Source organism: Sorghum bicolor, chromosome 8, assembly GCF_000003195.3.
Source record: "Sorghum bicolor cultivar BTx623 chromosome 8, Sorghum_bicolor_NCBIv3, whole genome shotgun sequence".
NCBI classification, from domain to species: Eukaryota; Viridiplantae; Streptophyta; class Magnoliopsida; order Poales; family Poaceae; genus Sorghum; species Sorghum bicolor.
In genome coordinates, this window is record NC_012877.2 from 41,697,879 (window position 1) to 41,704,949 (window position 7,071).

General features: G+C 41.0%; 1 pseudogene; it reads left to right on the forward strand.

Annotated features, from left to right (window-relative positions):
- On the forward strand, positions 6,302 to 6,793 carry LOC110429712 (annotated as a pseudogene).

Sequence of the window (7,071 nt, forward strand, 5' to 3'; positions counted from 1 at the left end):
TGTTGTTAAATTTGGTGGCATTGGGTTACGTGGTTTGTATGTTATGGCTGTTCAAAGTTGGGTTTTAGAAATGGTTGCTCTCTGTCTTGTTAGGACCTGATTCTGTAATCCTAATATTTCGACCTGCCAAACTTATGAATCATGCTATGATGTCTAAAGATGAAATATAGATAATTTATTATGCTTTCCAAGATGTCTTCTTGCATTTCTTTTAGAGTTGTGTAACTCCAGTTATGCTTGCTCGAAGGGCCTATCAGTTTTCTGTCTTTATTTGTACCCTACTGTTTGGGGACAACATGAGCAGTTTTGATTGTGCAACTAATTCCTTGGTATAAATGATGTTTGCTGTAAAACTTGTCTATATAAAAGTTGTAGATAACTCTTTTATATAGATTGTGTTAAAGTTTCATATCTTTTGGCTATATGGTTTGTGAGTTATAAAGGTACAAAGTTTATATGTCAAAATGCTTGTTCTGTGGAATTCCTGGACCAGATTCTGTAAATATGCATGTTTGACTTAGTTAGCTTACTAATCATGCTGAGATGATTAAATATTAATTGTATAAAATTTTATAAGCTTTCTATAATGTCTTGTTGCATTGATTTGGGATCTGTATAACTCCAGTTATGATTTATTTACTCAGCTGCTGTTAGCAGTCCTAAAAATGGCATATTCCTTTTATTGTTGTTGCTTGGTAGTTTGCTATGTGTGACTCATGAATTTGATAATGGCCCAGTTAATATACCTGAGCTCTTGTGAAACATGTATGCCATTTCTAATATGGCTAGTGTTGTATTATTTGCTATCTTAGTATGTTGGTTGTGTTATGTTATTTAAGCAACATGAAATACATATGTATGTGTAGAGTAACATGATGCTTGTCTTGCTTACTGTATGTGCTGCATTATCTATTGCACTTCCATGTGTTCATACAGTTGCATCTTGCATCTCATTTAGGTACGCTAGATGAACCACGTGAACAATGTGATGGTGGACCTATCTAGATGATGGAAGGACTACGCAAGTGTTGTGAACTTAGATGTCGTCAAGACGGAGCAAGCTAATATAACTGACTTGTGTCGGATTCCAGGCAAGCCCCGAAGCATTCTAAGTCTCCCACCCTCTCTTTTTACAAAAGCACAAGAGTATAACTTTATATGATGCATTAGGTGATAGAAGTTGAATAAAACCGTTGGTGCACATTTCCTACCTTGTCCACTATATGAAACTACCTGAACCCTTACTATTATAAGAAAGATGTTCTATGCTTAGCTATGCTTAGCTCGGTAGAAGTTAGGTGATTTCCTGTCACCTGCGAGATACTGGTGGATACCTGATCACGGTTGGCTATATTTGCTATCGTGGAAATAACCATGTGTTAATGATGAATGGAGACCGGGCGGGATGACGATTGTTGACGGTCCTTAATGCTCATATTTAACCGTCAACTAATCATGAAAAAGGACCTATATGCAACCAACACCCTGACTTAGGGTTTCATCTGACATAATTCCACGAGTTTTAATGTTTGTCTATTTCTGCAGGGGGTTATCAGGAAATACGGAGGAAAGGTCCACATGTCGGGTTTACATAGAGATATTAACGTGCACCGTAATTATCCAACATCTAGAAGAGTCCAGAAGCCACGGGAACGAAGCGGAGGCAGAACGGGGTCTGGCCCAGGGTGCCCGCCCTAGGGAACAGGGCGCCCGCCCTCTTGTGGTGCCCAATCGGGGTCCACTTCGGGGATTATGTCCCACCGACTCTATGGATCGAGGAAAATCACGCGATTAAGGTCGGTTTGATCGGATGGTGGAGAATAACGTGGCGTGGATCGATGACGTGGAAATATCTTGGGGGCTACTCTTCCTAGATTTCTCGGGGGCTACTCTTCCTAGATTTCTAGGGGGCCGCTCTTCCTAGACTATATAAACAGACCCCCACCAGCTCCTGGAGGCATACCTCTTCTACAGAATCAAAGCTAGGGTTTCAATTATTCATCCAAGTAGAGAGGATCCCTCTAGTTCATCTAGTTCTAGTTCTAGTTCATCTAGTTCGGATCGGTCTTTGTAGGACCGTAGTCAGAGCTTCCTAGCCCCCTTCTCATCTCTTTCTGTGGTTAGTGTTCTGATGTCCTAAAATAAATAATCTTTGAAGTAATTCTTGATTCTTAGATCAACTAGAGAACTCTCAGGAAACTTCCTCTCTTCCAACCAAAAATAATTATATAATTATCCTTGGGTGATCTTGAATCTTAATTAGTACACTCACGTTTCTTGTGGAAAATCGATACTCTGGAATACTCTCGGGTGAAAGCTACATCGGTATCCGTGCGCTTGCGGATTTTTATGTTTGTGTTTAAAATACCCAACAAGCTTTCTGGCGCCGTTACCGGGTAACGGTAGCTGTGCTAGTTTCGAGCCAAGTCGTCCGTGTATCCTTTTTGTTTTCCTTTTTTTTACCACACTCACCTTACCATTTTCACCATACCACATGGATTTCAGTCCTATCTATAAATTCTTTGCTGCAAAGGGCGAGTTTTTAGAGCCACCACCATCATCACATCCAATTCTTACAGATGGCTACGACATCGGCCCTGATCTAATAGCCATGATTCAGGAGCAACCCTTCTCTGGGCAAGTAGATAAAGATCCATACACCCACCTTAGAGAATTCAAGCAGTTGTGCTCTTGCCGATCTATTTCCTGCATGACACAAGAAACCCTTAAATGGAAATTATATCCGTTCTCCCTTTTGGGAAGAGCAAAAAAGTGGTATGCTCATTCTGTAGGAGGCGTTAGTGGAAATTGGGATGAACTTCGGGACAACTTTTGTCTCGCTTTCTTCCCACATTTTCGAATCGCTGACCTTAGAATCGAAATTCTTACATTCAAACAAAGAGAGAAAGAAACTTTAGGAGCAGCTTGGGCTAGGTTCACAAGCCTTACCAATTCCGGTCCAAACCTTTTCTTGCCTGACCATGTACTGCACTACCACTTTTATCGTGGTCTAAACAAGGAAGCTGCTCTTCACCTTGACATTGCTTGAGGAGGCTCATTTACACACAAACTCATAGATGAGGGGAGAGCTATCCTAGAGAGAATCCTTGAAAATACCCCTTACACAGGCATTTATGATGAGTTTCCTGAAGAAGAAAAAGAAGTCAAGCCTGATCCTAAACCAAAAGATGAGGAACTTACAACCGAGTTAGAAATTCCACCTGACCCATCTATTAATTTTGTTGTAGAGAAACCTCCTGATAAGGGAATGCAAAACCAACTAAGGGATGATGAACCACCACCTTTAGAGCATCCCTTTGAATTCGAGGAAGATCTTCTTGAAGATTATGGAAACACCTCGAATTTTCCTATCCAAACACGACCTCTAGCAGGGACCACTCAATCCGTTCTAAGAGTAGAATCTATTGACATAGAACACATCAAAAGCCTTTCGGCTATTCTGAGTTATGAATGGCTAATAGAAGCTGAGCTATCTCCGGAGGTAGCTCGAATCATCACTCCTTCAACCATTCTTCTATGCCAAATTAGAGGGTCTGCTAGGAAGGTCCACTACAATTCTTATGTTGGGATAAATGTTATTTCTAAGGAGTTAGCTGACACTCTTTATCCCAACGAGTCCATAACCCCATCTCAAAAACTTTTACAAAGTTCATCTGGGTTAATTCTAGAAAGCCATGGGGTATTAAGGGCAGTTCCTGTTGGAATCAAGGACTTTGGAATATGACTAGATTTTCACATGTTTGATATACCGGAGATTCCTCTCTTGATTGGCAGACCAATCATGAAACTTCTACAAGAACAACCACAACGAGGTCATTTAGACTTCAAGGTTGGGAATTCCACTATTGTTGTTCCTCTTGCTAGATCAATTAACACGATAGTGGAACCCAAACTTGAACCAGACCCTATTGAGGAGATCTTAATGCTGACTCAAGAGGAGATGGCTCAACCATTCTTTAACCATGAACACTTTGTTCAAGAAGAAGAACAGTTGGTAGAACCCGTTCTGCTAGAAAAAAATGCACAACCTTCACCTTCTTCGATAGAGTTAAAACATCTTTCTTCTGTCCTTAGATATGTCTTTTTGCACAACAACCCAAAAACTCCAGTAATTATCAGTGACAAGCTTTCCGATTATGAAACACAACAACTTGTCACTGTTCTTGAAACGCATAGATCAGCATTTGGCTACTCTCTCGAAGATCTAACGGGCATTAGTCCCATTCTCTGCACTCATCGTATCCCTATTGATCCCAATTTTACACCTTCAAGGGAACCACAACGGAGACTTAACAATGCTATGAGAGAGGTTGTTAAGAAAGAGGTCCTCAAACTCTTAATGCTGGGATTATTTATCCTGTGCCGCATAGTGAGTGGGTTAGCCCTGTCCAAGTAGTACCAAAGAAAGGAGGAATGACGGTCGTTAGGAATGAGAAGAATAAACACATCCCTCAACGAATTGTCACTGGGTGGCATATGTGTATTAACTATCGAAAACTCAACAAGGCTACAAAGAAAGATCACTTTCTGTTACCCTTCATTGATGAAATGTTGGAACGGCTTGCAAACCACTCTTTCTTTTGTTTCCTTGATGGTTATTCTGGATATCACCAAATCCCAATCCCCAGATGACCAAGAAAAGACTACCTTTACATGCTCGTATGGAACTTATGCATACCGACGAATGTCGTTCGGACTGTGCAATGCTCCAGCTTCTTTCCAACGGTGCATGATGTCTATTTTCTCGGACATGATTGAGAAGATCATGGAGGTTTTCATGGATAATTTTACCGTCTATGGAAAAACCTTCTATCATTGTTTGGAGAATTTAGATAGAGTCTTGCAGCGATGTGAAGAAAAGCACTTAATCCCGAATTGTGAGAAATGTCATTTTATGGTTCAGGAAGGAATAGTGCTAGGACATAAAGTGTCCGAATGTGGTATAGAGGTGGACAAAGCAAAGATTGAAGTTATTGAAAAACTTCCACCTACCACGAATGTGAAAGGAATCTGTAGCTTTTTGGGACATGCAAGGTTCTATAGACGCTTTATAAGGAACTTCTCTCAAATTGCTAGACCATTAACTAGTCTCCTAGCTAAGGATGCACCTTTCATCTTTAGTGATGAGTGTCATGAATCTTTTCAAACTCTTAAGAAAGCACTCATCTCAGCCCCGATTATCCAACCACTCGATTGGAATCTTCCTTCTGAGATCATGTGTGATGCTAGCGTTTTTGCGGTTGGTGCCGTTTTAGGACAAACCAAGGATAAAAAGCATTATGCCATATCCTACGCTAGCAAAACCTTGTCTGGACCACAGCTCAATTACACTACAACTGAAAAATAGCTTTTGGCTGTTGTCTTTGCTATAGACAAGTTTAGATCTTACTTAGTGGGGGCAAAGATAATCATCTATTCGGACCATGCTGCTCTCAAGTACCTCCTCACTAAGAAAGATGCTAAGCCTCGTCAAATTTGATGGATTCTTCTACTCCAACACTTTGACATAGAAATCCGAGACAGAAAGGGAGTAGAGAATTTCGTAGCCGACCACTTGTCTAGGCTTCAATATAGGGAAACACATGATGAGCATCCCATAAATGACTACCTAAGGGATGACACCCACCTTAAGATAACACATGCAGACCCATGGTACGCAGACATCGTAAACTTTATAGTAAAAGGCTATGTCCCACCTGATACAGACAAAAGGAAGTTGCTTCACGATAGTCGTTTCCACCTTTGGGATGAGCCATATCTTTTCCGAGTCTGCGCTGATGGACTCTTGAGAAGGTGTGTTCCTATGGCTGAGGCTACTCAAATTATGGAAAGATGCCATGCCTCGCCATATGGAGGACACTATGGAGCATTCCGGACACATGCTAAAATTTAGCAAAGTGGCTTTTTCTGGCCTACAATGTATGAAGATACAAAGGACTTTGTTAGGAGATGGCACCGATGTCAAAAACATGGGAATATCAACTCACGAAATGAAATGCCTCTCACAAATAATCTTCAAGTAGAACTTTTCGATGTTTGGGGCATTGATTTCATGGGGCCATTCCCTATGTCCGGGAATTGCGAGTATATCTTAGTAGCTGTGGACTACGTGTCCAAATGAGTAGAAGCCCTACCTTGTCGATCAGCTGATTCAAAACATGCCAAGAGAATGTTCCATGAAGTAATCTTTCCTAGCTTTGGTATACCCCGGATAGTTATAAGTGATGGAGGTTCCCACTTCATCGACTTAATCTTCCGGAAGTACCGAGCCGATCATGGAGTTCGACACAACGTCGCAACACCATACCATCCTCAGACTAGCGGTCAAGCCGAAACATCTAACAAACAAATCAAAAATATTTTACAAAGGACCGTAGATGAGATGGGTAAGGGGTGGAAGGACAAACTTCCTAATGCGCTTTGGGCATATTGAAATGCATTCAAAACACCCATAGGCATGTCACCTTATCAACTTGTATATGGAAAAACTTGTCATTTGCCTGTGGAAGTAGAGTTTAAAGCTCATTGGGCACTCAAGAAATGGAACATGGATCTCCACCTCGCTAGCGAGAATCGTCTGATGCAACTATCTGAGCTAGAAGAATGGAGAGAGAAAGCCTACCACAATTCAAGGATCTATAAAGAGAGAACAAAACAATGGCATGATAAGAGAATCAAGCACAAGGTGTTTAAGCCTGGAGATAAGGTTCTACTATTCAATTCAAGAATTAAGCTCTTTGGGCCTGGTAAGCTACGAAGTAAGTGGGATGGACCATACAAGGTTATTGACACTTCAACTCATGGAGCCATTACCATCCAAAACGACATAGGTATTACTTTTAAGGTAATTGGTCAACGCTTGAAAATCTGTCTCGAGCCAGAAACAACCAGGTAGAGGAACTTGATGTGATTGAATTCATAGAATTCTCACATTAAGTTCTCATAAGCTCTAGACAATTACCTAACCTTTAATATGCTCCACGAGTTTTGTTGTCTATTTGGGTTGTGCAGGATTTTGAGACTTAAGAAGAGTGAGACCGAACATGCAGG